This window comes from Myripristis murdjan, chromosome 3 (genome assembly GCF_902150065.1).
Source record: "Myripristis murdjan chromosome 3, fMyrMur1.1, whole genome shotgun sequence".
Lineage (NCBI taxonomy): Eukaryota > Metazoa > Chordata > Actinopteri > Holocentriformes > Holocentridae > Myripristis > Myripristis murdjan.
In genome coordinates, this window is record NC_043982.1 from 24565575 (window position 1) to 24581763 (window position 16189).

The following is a 16189-nucleotide window of genomic DNA, read 5'->3' on the forward strand; positions in this document are numbered from 1 at the left end:
GGTATGTATGCATGCTGATATGGATTTTCTGCTGTATAAATATTTGATCAGTACTGATGTCACATAATGTGAACATGGACATTTTGTTGCTGTTTATTTGATGATTTCAAAAAGGGCAGCTAAGGTTTTGTTGACAAACAACACAATACTTTATGTGTGTTTGTGTGGGTGTGGGTGTGCATCCACATGCATGGATGCCTGTGCACACACATATGTGTACCTGCATATTGGTGTGTATTTGAGTATAAAATGTGTTTGCTACTTTTGGTTGGAATGGGAACAGTGTGTGTGTGTGTGTGTGTGTGTGTGTGTGTGTGTGTGTGTGTGTGTGTGTGTGAGTCTGCATGCACATATGGGTTAGTGGGTGCCAGGAGGTGACCCCTGTTAGAGAGGTGCGTGCCACAGGCAATTTGCTCTCCCTCCTCCTCCCCTCTCCTCGCCCCTGCATGGTCCCTTCAGCAGACTGGATTTCGGTGTTAGACTAATTTGCCGTTCTCTCCTCAGGGATCCAAGCTGTCCTCTCGTCCTGCCCCCTCTCCCCTTTCCCCTCTTCCCTCTGCTCTCCTCTCCTCTCCTCTCCTCTCCTCTCCTCTCTCCCTCTGTCATCTACCCCTCTCTTATCACCTCCTTCTCCTCCTTCTCTCCTCTTCACTCTCTCTCCTCTGCATGTTTCAAGCCCTCCTGGTGATTCTCTCCTGACCTGGCCCTTTACCACTCCTTGCTGCTTGTGTGCTTGTGTATGCTAGTGCACATACCTGGATGCATGTGCACTTATGTGTTCAAATGTCTGAATGTCTGTTTGCGTGTGTGTTTGCATGTGTGTGTACTGCAAAGAGTGAGCAGAAAGACTGCTAATTTGCTAAGTGGTTTCATCTATTTGACAGAGGACAGAGATTCTGCTCAGCTCCGCTCCTCTGATCCAGGCCACAAGGGGAGTGTGAGGCTGCCCAGATGTAGGCCAACACGCTCGGCCACTCTGCCTGGAATGTGGCCTTGTTCTTCGCCTCTGTTGAAAGGGCACAAATGGATTTTTTAGTGTGTCTGTGTGCGTGCATGCAGGAAATGTACTGTAGGTGTGTGTTTACTGACTGGGGGCAAATGGATTGTGTGTATCTGTCTGTATGTGTATGCGTGTGTGTGTGTGTGTGTGTGTGTGTGTGTGTGTGTGTGTGTGTATGTGTACCGTATGCCTGCACGTGCTCCTTTATATGTGTATTTACATGTTAGGTTTGATGGTGATGTGGTGAAAAGTGGCTTGTGGCTTTAACCTGGGGATTAAAGGTATCAGGTTTGTTTCTTTTGATTGTGATCATCCATGTTTCACCTTAAGGTGTCAGGCTCTGTCTCACTCACAAGCACAGTTCAAATTGTTGAACTTGGCCTACAGTATAAAATAATGACTTAAAATGTTTTCACATGTAGCATAATGTAATACACTTTATTATTCTGGAGTTGTGTATATACAGCTATGCCAAACAGTATATATATATATAGCATAATATAGCTTGTATATATATATATATAGGGGAGAGTGGGATAATTTGTGCCAAGAGGCAAGTAGTGCCACCCCTGTTATCTAGAAAACCATAGAAGAAGTTGGTCATGTGACCACATATTTTTGAAGAGGCATCCATTTCACTCATCCTGCAAAGAAGGGAGACACATGGCTTGAGAGGAAAGCACATTTCAGTTCAAAAAACATTTTTTTGCCCTCCAAAGTAAAATTTCCATGATCAAAGTTTTTTTTATTGCTGTGTTTGAACAATTATAGAAAACTTTGAAAACAGTTCACACAGGTTTTAGTACTTTGGTAAGCTACACCATGAGTCTATACAGTTAGCATGATGTTAGCTCAAAACAGCTGGGGGATGCATTTTATTCAAAATGGTGGGTTTGGGGTAATTTGTGCCAGTGGCACAACTTGTGATTATACTATATATTACTTTATTGTATTTTATTGTTATTGTACATTGTCTTCTTACCTTTGATCACTAAAACTATTCAGATTCAGATGAAGATGATTTGCAGGTGCTCATTTTGGAAGTTTTATTTTGTTCTGGGTATGTGTTCATGTGGCACTAGGCCTTGTTATAGAAAAGTGGCCTGTGATCTTGTTAAAATAATAAATTAATGTTAAATAAATAATTTTGTATTGAATTTGTTTTTCTTTTATATAGCATTATCATCTGTGAGATTAAAATGATCTGTTTTACTTCAATTATCAATGGCACAATTTACCCCAGTGTATTCTCTCTAAGGGCACAATTTACCCCGCACCAGGGGCAAGTTGTGCCACAAAAGCACTTTTTTTTCAAAAACTGTGTTTCTCAAACAATTTATATAAGATCCAAAGTGATTGTTCCCAGGGATGCACAACATCCTAAACTATATGTGCATATTTTAGTTGGAGGCATTACTGTAATCCCCTTGCTTTAAGGGCACTTTAAGTAAAAATTGGCACTATTTACCCCACCCTCCCTTATATGTATATATATATATATATATATATATATATATATATATAGTTCTTGTATTTAACTTTTTACCCTTTAAATTATTTTTTCCCCCTGTTTTACTGTCCTTTATTACCAAGACAAATTCATTTGTATGTTGCTCATTTGGCAAATAAAGTGATTATAATTGTTGATTGTGATTGAAATATACTATTGCTCAGTGATCACTTAATTTGACTCTGAAGTTTTGGTTGTACTGCTTATATTTTATACAACTAAATGATGCCAAATTTAAAGCAGTTCTCTTCTGTCCACCCAGGTTATCAAATTTATTCACCTTGGATTAGATTTTTTTTTTTTTTTAATTGAAGAATATCTCCAAACCCTAGCAAGATTTATCCTTTAGACAAAGTCCCTCCCACTTTCCATCTAGGAATCTTTCTGGAGGACTCATCACATCACTCCGGTTTTATTGGTACACTAGTCATGTGTTGGTTTCAACATTGATTTTTCAAGACTTAACACATCACATTTACGGCTGAATCACAGAGCTTTTCACCCCACATGAGTCAGATCATGGCTGTCCTCTAAATTACTTTTATTCTTTGTTGCACTTTATTTATTTATTTATTTTTTTGTTATTTTTTGAAGTTAATTCCTCTCATTTGTTTTTTTCCAAGCCTTTGTCATGGCATTTGCAAGCCGCATCCTTGTCTTAAAACCAATGTTCTTAAACTGACCCCACATATGAACTTAAAACCTCAGGATGCAGCAAACATGAAACAGCAGGTGGGGCTGTTGAGTGTCTAAATGTGTCTGTTGAGGTCCATACGTCTCTCCATGCACATTCCTTTTGTTTTCTGTTCAGTCTCACAGTGAGCAACAAGGCCTTTTGCTGAGAGAATTATCACTGGCCACTCCCCTGCCTGTACACCTCACACAGGGAAGATTGATGACCAAGAGTAAACACTACAGAGAGAGAGAGAGAGAGAGAGAGAGAGAGAGAGAGAGAACGAGCAAATCTGGAAATCTGAAATTAAACAATTCAATAAACTGAATTATTGGCACATTTTAAACAGAACAAAAATGATTAACAATGAACCTTGAACTTCCAAAGAATAAGGGAGCAAAAGTTTGAGTTTCCTTTCTTTCTCTATGTTAAAGTCAAAGTTATCAAACCAAAAAAAATTTAAAAAAAAGTATACATGCATTCAAATAATTACATTTCAATTGTTGCTACTTCTTTAACCTTTATTTGCCTGAGCATGTTAATGCTGATTCACTGCTTCACTGCACTACAGCAACATTTACCATATAACATAAAAACGTTTTTCAGACACTTTGCCCACCCAGATTCATGGAAGCGACTGTGAGATTTAACCTGTTAGCCTTCTTTAATTTCCAATCTTCCCCCTCCTCTTGCAACAGTATGGAGCAAATACGACCATCAAACCTGTCAAAGCTTCATTAAGTGTGACTCTAGGGAATCACGACTCTGCTGTTGTATGTCCTAATACGTTTACAAAGCTGACATGTACTGAGAGAGTGTGTTGTTCAGGACAAGCACCAGGATTGCATGTGTGTACTGTACATACGGTGAAGTCAGCATCTTTACTGTGTGTGTGTGTGTGTGTGTGTGTGTGTGTGTGTGTGTGTGTGTGTGTGTGTGTGTTTGTTTTTGCATCTGTTTTACTGAGTAATCTGAGCTACTTCTCACACTCATTAAATGATAGATCAAAATGATTATAGACCTGACTGTATTATTCTTGCTACACCAGTAAGCTCTGGTGATAGGAGCCTCTTGGAGTGCACTGTATAGAGAGCACTGTATAGCAGAGGTGTTCAGTGGTCACAACTATTTACTGTATTATAATTGGTGATTTGTTTAATTTCAGTCAAGCATCCAGTAAAGGACTTCAGCAAACACAATACGACCCAAACCATCAGTAAAGAAACAACTTCCTGCATTCTCTAATGGCTGGAAAAGAGAATAAAATGCAGATTTAGTTCAAAAATGTCCTGCTGGGAATGGCAGTGAAATAGTAATTGAGGGTTGTTGGACATTGTTGAGGGCTGCATCAGCAGCTTTATGTGACAGTTTGCCTTTGATGTTGTGTTGCTGTGAGCAGAGCTGGGTTCTAATGTATCGTGGTTAATGGTGATCCATCAGAAATTTTATTGGTCTGGTAAAACAAAAAACAGCAATTCATATCTTGGCACAGGTCATCAGTGTTTGACTGCAAGTACATATATAATTACAGCAGGGCAGGATGGAGGCTTTAGCTTTACTCATCTTCACCTCCTGTCTGACAATCGTCAGGTAAATTAATGTCACTTTTCCATTTTCTGTTATCAGTAAAATATAGTTGTGGCAAATGTGAAAAATAAGAATGCACACCCAAAAAAGTGCGGGTTACCGACTAAAAAGTGTAGAAAAAAATCTATGGGAAAACCATACTCTCTCTTTTAATTTTAAACTATAGTGGATTATTTTTTTTTTACCCCCATCATATTTCGACTGCTGCCTTCTAATATAGGTGTGATATAACACACTTTAGCTACTGAATATTAAATGCTGTATGTATAAATATAGTGGTACATGTAGCCTTCTGACTATTGTATGTCTTATGCTGTTATTAGGGATAACAGTGCAGGACATACAGTCTCAGAGAGTCATTTAAAGTCACAGTGAAACTAAAAAGGCTTGCATCTTGTTAGATTATCATTCATATCATGATTTACACCTTTTTAACAGGAGGGGGCTCAGTATTTGAACAAAGTTATATGTCATTGTTTTTACATCAAAATAATATTGGATACCTCCTGGATAACAGTATGGTTTTAATGGTTACTTTTTGGCATACAAATAGGCCTATATGAAATAACTTTCAAAACACCATGGCTGGCAACATGGTAATTTGGCAGTACACACCACATTGGTGCTCTAAAATTTGTTCCATGTTCTTAAAAATGTTCAGTTTTAAGGACACGTGAAGAATGTCACTTTTAATTGTTGTGATCCAACCTGGACGCTTTTAAGTTGATGTTTTACACACACAAGCCACGATATTCCACTCCACCTAGTTATGGAAGCAGAGCACTTTGTGATTTTAACAGCAGATGAGGAGGTGCTCAGATCCCTTATAGAACAAATTTATATCAGTTTGCTCACAAAAGCCCATAGCTAAATTTGAAGAGCCCTTACACAGCTCTATCACTGCAGAGCTGCCCATATATGGGAGGTTAACAGGCTGGCCTGAGCCGCTGTCTTCCTGTTTTTTCCCCTTACAGATATTTATTTTATTGATACAGTGAGGGTCTGATTGTCATCGGTCTGCCTTGATCTTGCATGTTAAAAAACAACAACAGAACAACAAGTCATATCGCCCATATCCTTTCAGAATAAGTAAGGGGAAATCAAATATACAACATGGTGGAAAAACAACAACTCTTTACATACGCTTTATTCTTCCACCAGATGAATTACTGTTAGTGTGAGTGTGGCTCCATCTAGGCGTGTTTGTTTATGCAGGCAGGCAGGCAGGCCCAGGTATCGCAGTTACAGCGGTGTTGTGCTATGCGGTGGTGTGCATGATTATCGACCAGCGTGTCATGCAGGATAAGGCCCAGTGTGCCTCTGTTGACTGCTTTGCGGTCAGCACTGCAGGGAGCAGGCTTGTGGTTAGCCTACAGACAGCCAGGGCTGTGTAAGAAGATCAGTTGTGTGTGTGTATGGGTGTGTGTGAGTATGTGTGTGTGTGTGTGTGTGTGTGTGTGTGCTTATGCTGCTCCTGTGCCCTTCCTCCATTGTCCTCATCCTTTGTATTTCTCCACACTCTACACCGCTTTGTTCCCATTTCCATTCCTGTTCCTTTTATTGCGTCTCAGTATCCTTTTTTTAATTTCTCATTTCTGTACTTCTTCATTTCACATTTTGTTCCTAATGTACTGCAAAAACTCTTTGTTAACTCTATTCCACTCAGCACACACACACACACACACACACACACACACACTTTTAGCCTCTAGCATTTGGGCAGTGCCTGAGGCTTCAAACGAGCCACGTGTACTAATGGCCCCAACTGTGTGAGAGTCTGTTGCCCTGCCAATTTTATATTATTTCTGTATTATTTATTTATATATTATTATTTCTTCTTCTTCTTCTTCTTCTTCTTTTTCTTCTTCCTTTCTTCCTTCCTTACTTCAGTCATTCTTGTGTTCCTCCTTTCTCTCATACTCTCTCTCTCTGCCTCACACACACACACACACACACACACACACACACACACACACACACACACATGCAAATCTCACAGTGACCACAAACGCATGCAAGGCTGAGCCCTGTGGCTTGAGCTAATGGATGGCTCTGGTAAATGGGTGAGTTTTGCTCAGGGGAGGCAGAGACGCTCTGATTCTTCTCTGTTCTGATGATAGCACAGCACCAGGGGGCTTCATCAATTCTTCATGGAGCCCGGTGCTAAACACAAACAATATCTGACGGAGATTTGCCGAAGGCATGCTCCGAGCACCCTATACCTCTTCTTCCTCTGTCCTCTCTCAGTATGTTCTGCAAGGTTGAGCGGTTTTGATACAGTTGTGGTGGATTCGGGACATCTTATTCAACATCAAATTGATTGTTTTATGTGATGTATTTAACCTTGACCGTGTGTAATTCTTGTCAAGACACACTGTATCTATTGATTGTGGCTCAGGTAGTACTGTTGCACTTTTGTAAGATTTTTTTTTAAAACCACTTTAACAACAACAACAAAAATCCTTTCCTTAAATTCCCCCATCAGTACCTTCAAAGTTAGAAAAAACAGTTTTTCCATATTGTACAGTAATGCCACATACATATTCTGTATTTGCTGGTTGTAACACTTCATTGAAGCTACATCACACTGATGCTGAGTGAAATATTCGAATCAAGATGCTGTTGTTTTATGGCTGCAACATTTCATCAAATAGAAAATATCATCACTTATACACATTTCCTACTGTAATTCAACAGGATATGTTTGATATCTTTTGTAACTTTGGGATCTTCGCTAGAATTTAAAATAAAGTTCTGTGTGTTTGAACAAAGCTCAGCTGTGCAATAATTACAAACCCATCAAATGAACCGGTGGAGATGAAGATGTAAAAAAAAAAACCAAACAAACAAAAAAATGTTTTTCCACTGTGATGCACATCTAAAACTTTGCTATAATAATTTGGATAGAGAGACAGGTTCGTCTATTTCGATGTCGCCACATTCAAATTCTCATATGGTTTTAATATCATTAAGTGGATGATGCAAAAGAGCAAACAACAAGAATCTTTCGTTCCGTTTTTACCGGGCTCCAGGTTGTTGTGACACAAAAAAAACAGCTTAAGCTCAATGTCCTTATGCTAATGCCTGTGGCTGTAAATCTTGTGCTGAGACTGAAGCAGATGATTAATGAGTTTATTTGAATAACACCAAGACCTATTTAACCCAGAGATTAAATGCCTAATTAGTTTTTATCAAGCACTGTCTCCTGCAGTGCCTTGCCTTGATTTATGCCACTTCATACATTACAGAACAGAAGGCGCTCCTTGTTGTCTGCAGATGAATAGCATTTTGTAATTTGTGTAACAAAACAACACAACAGGGGCAGAGAGAGGAACAAAATTCAACAAAATTTTGATTTAAGTGAGGACACCTTTTTTTCATTTTCAGCTTGTGGGAGGCATAATTTGGACCATAACCAGTAACAAATAGCATCATTCCAGCGGCTGTCAAACTGTGAAACATGGTAACTATATTGATTTTAACTCCCATGTGGTGATTTCACTCATTTGTCTCTGTTGTTGATGGCTGATGAGAAGTGCAGTGAGATCAGAAGTGTTGCTCATTCATTTTCTGAGAAGAAGTGGCCATGTCTTTACTCAGTTGTCTGGAGAGATCTTAGTCACACGGGAAGTGCTCTGTTTTATAGCAAATTATCACCATCAACCTTCGCCAGCTTAGACACAAAATTACATTAATGTTGTCAGAGAGTGTAGGAACACTGGTTTCATCAGTGAGTTTGTGATGAATTTGTGCCGTGCAGATGAGCTTTGTGGAAACTCACTGAACTTTATTTTAACTTCTAGTGGAGACTCTAAGGATTCCAAAGATATCAAACGTGTCCTGCAGAATTACAAGGAAATGTGTATAAACTGATCAACAAGATATTTTCTATTTGATGAGATAGTGCAAACATAAAACACAGGCATCTTGGGTTTGAATATTTCACTCAATATACTGCAAGCCGCATGCTTCAAGCATTGCAACCAGCAGATACATAAATAGTAACAGCAGCTAAGAGTTCAAGGGGTTAAAAAGTCATAGTGTTAGATGGAATTACTACTGGGATATGAAGTGAAATAATATATTTGCCAATATTATGAAAAAGTCTTTGGTAGTTTTCTTAAGTGCACCGACCAGGTGATCCTCCAGGAACATTGTACATGCTGTCCTAACTGTTTTGTAGCTGCCGCGGTCCCCCATCCTTTATCGGCATGCCTCTTCATTCATTACCTGATGAATGTTCACCGGCATGGGCCTCCTCCCACCGCTGACCAGCACGCATAATAAGGAGCAGCGGTGGCGGAGACATCTTTCACTAGTTGACTTGTCATTAACTAAAAGCACTGTGGAGCTTTACTCCCAATTACCACTCCTCTCCCTGCTCACATAAATCACACACTGTCGTCTTTCATGAGCTCCACTCTTCTCTGAGAGCTGATTTTCTCTTTCTCTCTCTCTCCCTCTTGCTCCTTGTCTCTCTCTCTTTCTGATTTCTCTAGCCCACTGCCACCTATTCCCGCAACACAACCTATCTGTGCCCCGCAGGGGACTTTTGACGGTCCTGCTCCGTAACTTTACCTCTCAACCTGTCCCCCTTTATATTGAGTGTAAACGGTGGTTTGATTGCAGGAGGTTTAGGCTGGAGCAACAATGGAGACCTCATCGTTTAAGCTGTTATGATCTTTTAATGGTCTTCCATTACTGTATCGTTATCCTAAAAGCCAGCAGTCACCGCTGCGGGCTCTCGCCTTGATATCGCTTTCATTAAAAGGAGGCCAGGATCATTTGTAGTGGCATTTAAGTCATTTGTTGTGGGTGTGTGTGAATATGTTTGTGTGTGTGCATGTGTTTATAAAGGAGGCCAGCTGAGGTGCAGTGTATTTTTATCTTGGTCATCGATCTGTTTCAACCTCCCCTTCCCTGCTCCTGTGTGTGGCAGCCTTGACCTTCAGTGTGGGAGGTATCAGTGAGCCATGTGACCTCCGCTCTGGGCCACTGCGACCACACCACTCTGTCACACTCACAGACACAGGCACACACACACATGCAACACACAAGCATGTACACTTATACTCATACAAGTGCACATGCCCATTTTTACACACCTGCAAAAATCCACTCATACAGTGAATCACAATACAATGTATATTTATAGATAATACACAGATATGTATGCACACACACTAAAGATGATTCTACAAAAAGCCAGCACTAGCTTCTTGTGCAAATATATTTCCAAATACATAAAATAATACATTTATATAATATATTTACAGTACATTCACATGGACACACACATACACACACACACACACACACACACACAGGAGCCAGGAGGGGGCTCGGGGTCTCGAGAAACACAAGATTCCTGTTGTCTTTGTTTGTCGTCAGCACCTTCTCAGGCGGTTGAGGTTTCGCCTTCTCCGGAATCAGTGGAGCGCTGCAAGGGGGGTCCGTCTGTGTGTACTTGTGTGTGTTTTTGTGTATGACATTGTGAGTGTGTGTAAGGTATTGTGTATCTAAGGTATTGTGTGTGAGAGAGAGCAGTGTGTGTGTGTGTGTGTGTGTGTGTGTGTGTGTGTGTGTGTGTGTGTGTGAGTGAGTGCAACCAAGCTATGTCTGTGTGTGCTGTGTGTACCTGTGCAAAAGAGTGGGTGAGTTATGTCTGTGTGTTGTGTTTGGTGTGTGTGTGTGTATGTGTGTGTGTGTGTGTGTGTGTGTGTGTGTGTGTGTGTGTGTGTGTGTGTGTGTGTGTGTGTGTGTGAAGGAGGTAGAGGGCTCAGTAGCTGCAGGGCCCTGTATTGATGTCCGCTGCTTCCCCCCGAGGCCCGGCTCTGTGGGATAGTGTGTCAGTAGGACAAAGGCATGGCGCCATCCTTCCTGCTCTACGGGCCAGTAACTAGAATTAATTACAAACCAATCGAATCCGTTGCAGCCAATTGGTAAACTAATTGGTAATTTCAGCTGGACATCTAGTCATGGATGGGCATCTAGCTGTGGCCACTGGTCCTGGGATTCAAGGTGGGGGCCTCTCAGAAGGACTTTTGTTCTCCTTGGCTGTGCCCGAACAAAATCCCAAACAAAGTAGGCTTTTTAGCTTTAGGTTATCAGGGTCTAGGCCAGGCCTGGAGCTGTGGAGCTACTGGAATCACTAAAGACCCCAGTGGTTCAGTTTGCTATGATGCAGTCTCAACCTTTAATTACAGTCTGTACTGATATTATTTTTTGCTGAATGTTTGGTACTGAACCTTCAAGTCCTGAATGATTTGTCTCATAGAGCCAGACATAGTTTTCCTCAGGAGTTCTTTCTGAGATTTACATCTGGGGATGTTTGACAAGTGGCTGTGGATCAAGAGATTCAAGATTCAAGATTCACTTTACAGGATGAAAAAGTTTAGACCTATAGCAGAATAAACTTTTGCCTGCATTTGGCTCCTGACTGTAATATGAAATACTTTAAAAACTGACACCAATAAACAAAAGATCAGTTGAATATATAAAAAACTATGAAACAGACATAAATACATCGCATATACTGAGAAAATTGCAATGCTATAAAATAAAGCTAAATTGCTATGCTACAAAAGAGACATGAGTGTATTGCATTTAGTGAAACAAAAGTTTTTATGCTACAAACTAAATTGCTATAATATGAATGGGTGTGTATTGCAATCAGTGGAAAGAGTTGCTACACAGTAAGAGTACATTTTATACTAAAACAGACACGTTATTGCACAAAGTGAGAGAGGAAAGTTGCTATATATATAGGACTACATTGCTATATTATAAATCAATGAATAGAATTCAGTGAGTTCGGCTTGTGATGCATTTGCACTGATTGGCTATCCCTCCTGAACCTGCCTACATGACAAATAAATAAAGTTAAGACACCCAGGACAGAAGCAACAAAGTTCAGAGGAACAGACAACAACACAAATGGTATCTAGCTAGAACTAACAGCTTCAAAATAGATGTTTTGTATGAGAAGAAAATTGGTTTCTAGTTTTAAACAATCAGTAGGAAGTTCCTCAAAAACAATGTGTGAACTCATACAAAAGTAGCTATCAGCCAGTAACAGTTGCAGATCAGTAGCACAACATCCAACAGGAAGCGACAAAAATTGCAGATGTGGATCACAGAAAAAAAGGAAATACAGCGAGTCAAGCAGACAAAACTTGTTCCACAACAAGAGTGAATCTGGGCTTTTACCAGCTGCTGAAAACTGAAGCAGAGGATGACGATAAAGAGCTGGCCTGTTTTCTGTTGGACAGGTATTTGCACAAGTTTTTTTTTCCTTAGGATGGTGATACAAAGTTTTACATTTCATTCCATCGCCATCCTAAGAAAAGAAAACTCACTGCCATTGGTTAGCTTAGCCAGGGAGGAGGGCCAACTTTGAGTACTGTGTTTTCAACAACAAATCCCTCATATTCTACCTAAGTAGAAGAAATATTCTCCCTAAGTGGAAAAAGTACTGTGCATAATTGTAGTGTCTCATTGTTCCCACCCATATTTTTGCCTATTTCCCACAGAAGCCTAGTCTTCCTCTTGTGGCATTAAATTAAATGCTGCATGAGAAGTACGCTTAAGGTCCTTCAGGAGAAAGCCTTTAACCTTTTGTGTGCAAAGAAAAACAGAAAAAACAAAAGGTCATCATGAAATCATCAGATGAGCTCATTAGCCATGCTATACTTTAAACTATATAATTCCAGTAGAAATTGTTAAGTGCGGTTGGCATAAAAACACATCATTAAAGCTCAACTGTATACGAGCGTGAGAATCTCGCCACAGACTCCAGCTTTACAATGTCCACGATAATGCAAAATTCTGGGAGTTTTATCGGTGGGTTAATTGTCATTGTATGAACTTGATCGGCATGTAAAAGTTCAGTGCTACAGCTTTAAAATGAGTCACAAAATTTATAACCATGGTGGAACCACATGGTTCAACCCACCTACAATTTCTCCAGATAGTCAGCTCCGAGCAGGACACGCTCCAGTGCTCCTGGTTTTCTCCAGCTACCTCTCTTGTTTGTGTTGTGGAAGTAGTGGGTGCTAGGTTCGGGTTACGGCCTGGTGAAGGGGGACAGGACAGAGCCACCAGTCCCTTCCAGACATTCCCCACAAATAGACCCATTAGCCGGCAGCGAAGACCCTATTCTCCCAGCACATTCAAGGATACTCTCTTCCTTTCAGCTTTTCTATAGCTTTTGTAATAGGTAAGACTGGCGTGGTGGTTGGAGCAGGAATCATGGGAGATAAGGAAAGTTAACACTGGATAACAAACACCAGTCATTTATTGAGAGCCCTGCTGGCTGATTGTGAGCTCCACGTCTGCTCAAATAAAGATTTTTTTTCTTTTTTTTTTTATCACTGCTGTATCATTTGTGTCCTTTTATGATAGGTTGAGAAAAGTCCTTAAAAAGGACAGCTGTCTGTGTTTCAGCGAGCCGTCAACATGTCTGGCTCTCTTGCCGTTTGGGAGGAAGTGCATGAGAGAGGATGAAAGGCATGTCAGCGTGCCAGGTTTCGGAGATGCATCAATCTCCCAATTAGGCCTGAAATAACCTGGCCTGACCTGACTCTTCCTGCCTGTCTGAGTATGAGAGAGGGGAGTGGGCGGGAGGCAAGGAGGACAGGAGGGCACGGGGAAAGTGTGACAGAGGGAAAGGGAAAGAGAAAAAGAAAGAGAGAGGACAAGAGACGCGCTAGATTAGTCAGTGGAACGGGAGAAGCCAAGTGTGTGTACAGTATGTGTGTGTGTGTTGTGTACAACATAAGAGAGCGGTAGAGAGAGTGCATTTACATGTGTATATGTTTGTGCTCTATGTGAAACAATGCCTTTGAGTGAAGAAGTGAACCAAGTCGTTCTTTTGTTCTCTCTCTCTCTCTCTCTCTCTCTCTCTCTCTCTCTCTCTTTCTCTCTCTCTCTCTTTTCATCTCTCTCTGTCTGACAGTTCAGTCTCTTCCTCTGTCCGAGTGAGACTGCACCCATTAGTGTCAAATTTTTCCATGCAGAATGTCTCAGGTTTGACAAATTCCTGTCTTTTGTTGCTTACACAGTGAAATTGTTCCCTTAGTTCTTAGATCTGGCTATCCTATCATTAGCTCAGCTTTTCTCCTGTGTATTTTTTTATTTTATTTATTTATTTATTTATTTATTTTGCTATACTGCATTGTTTTAAGATGTAACGTGTGTATGCTGTGTAAACTAACCGTAGCCCCAACCCTGAAAAACATGACTGACACCATTTTCAACACAAAGATCTGGTAATTGTATTCATATGGCTCAATCATCAGACAATGTGAGAAAACCTTTTCACAATAGGAAATATGCCAAAATTGGAAGTTTAAGGGGTGTAGACTGCCAGGTTGTTATCACAACTCATTTAAAAACGATGGACCATGCATAAATCAAATTCTGTTATGTGTTTTATGCCTTACATGCTGCATGTCCATTTACAAGGGCCTCAACTAGTGCAGTAAAGTACAAATGTACCTTCAACTTTTCAACTTCACACTTTCCATGGTCTCTTTTGATGCTGAATCTGGTCTAGGGGTCAGAGGGTTTTGGTGTGTTGCAGTGTCACTCTCTCTGGCTGTTATAGGCACCAGACACCATGTTAAGTAAAAACAAAAATGGGCTATGATCACCGCGCGCGCACACACACACACACACACACACACACACACACACACACATACATACAGAACATACACACACCCACACACACACCATCCCACCCCTGTAACTTGCATCATAAACATAGCTGGTCAGTAGGCTAAGCAGTATTTCAAGGTAATCCAACAGTTTATTGGCTTAAACAGAATGAGCAGTACACCCATAAATTGATTAAGGCGTAAAAGCTCAGGCTTTTAAGTAGGCACCACCCTCCCCCCAATTTGCGCTTTTAGCACAGACTGTACATTGATTAGCTTACTGGTGTTTTGCATGGGCACTGGCCTTTTTGTTTCCCATAAGGGTAATAACTCAGTTTACTAGATGTAGAAATGTATTTTACATGAGCTAGTTTGTAGTATTACAAAGATTCCCGATGGGGGTGAGGTAGTAATGGAGAAGCCTAATCACCATTGCTATGACCAGTGTCGTCTCTCATGCCAGCTTCTACCGTTCGGTCTTACTTTTCCTTCTGCCGTACAATTGAAACTTAATCCTAAACTGTCCTTTAATGAGTAAATACACCCTTAAGCAAAATTGATGTGTATTGTTTCTTTGATTTTGGAACATTCATCTTGAAACTGTGGGCAGACCACAAGTCTTTTAAAAGTTAGAAACAAGACAGCTAAACTGTATCAGCTGTGAGAGACAAATGTTGGATGTACTGGATTTACAGTAAACATGAGCTTAGGTGGCCTGATGCAGGTCCTGAGTGGGAATGCACCTTTCACACCTTCAGCCTTTTTTCCAGAACTTTCTGAACTCTTTGCAAAGTTCAGATTATTTTGGAAGGTGTACATACTCTAGGTAGGCTGTGGGCTGCACCAGACGGGGCCAGTTGTTCTGTGAAAGTATTTCAACACAAAGCAGGGAAATTCCAACATTGATATAATGTATTTTGAGGTTTACCAAAAGATATTTTGCTTTTAAGGTAATTGCGGTTAGTTGTGTGCTGCTCTCAACAAGAACCTCTTCATTAGACTCAAAATTTATTCCACTGTGGTGGAGTCCACCAAAGCAGAGTCAAATTTTCCATGTTGACAGATCAAAATGTAAACGTAAAATGGCCCACCCATTGACATTTCAAACTTCTTTACCTATTGGCTATTTTTGGCAGTCTAGACAGCCCTCTGCCACCTTGCGTTCCCAATGTAAATATCAAAAGTTTCACTTGCAGTTATGGCAGCATGAAACAAATTTTGTTCGATCCAGCGTTTTATTTTAAGTGGACTCTGGTGCAAACTTTATCACAACCACGTGAAAGCATCCTAAGTTGTCATTGTGTAAGCTGTAAATGGTGTCTTTTGATGGGATCACACACCTTAATTTCTGGTTTCTAGGTCTTTAATATGGTTGAGGTTAGGTGCGTTCACAAGTCAAGACTGAGCTCTCCGTCATTAGAATCCTGTTTTAGGGTGGATTTTCTCGAGGGAGAAAGTATAAGTGAGAGTAAGAGTTTCCACCTATTGAGTTAACACTGCTGATCTCTGCAGGATAAGTAGGAATTGCAAACCAGATTAGAGGCATATTCCCTTCTCAGATGCCCAGTCTGCACTGTTAGGATCTCCCAGTTAGCCCATTGGAGCAAGATGGTCGATCAATGAGTTGCCTGAAAATCATTTGTTTAATCTGATTTGTAGGGATTTTCTCTCCTTCAGCAATGGAAACGGTGGACGGCTGGGAAAGAAAAACTGTGGTGGGAGTCTGCTGAAACATTGGTTCACTATGGACATTATTCTGC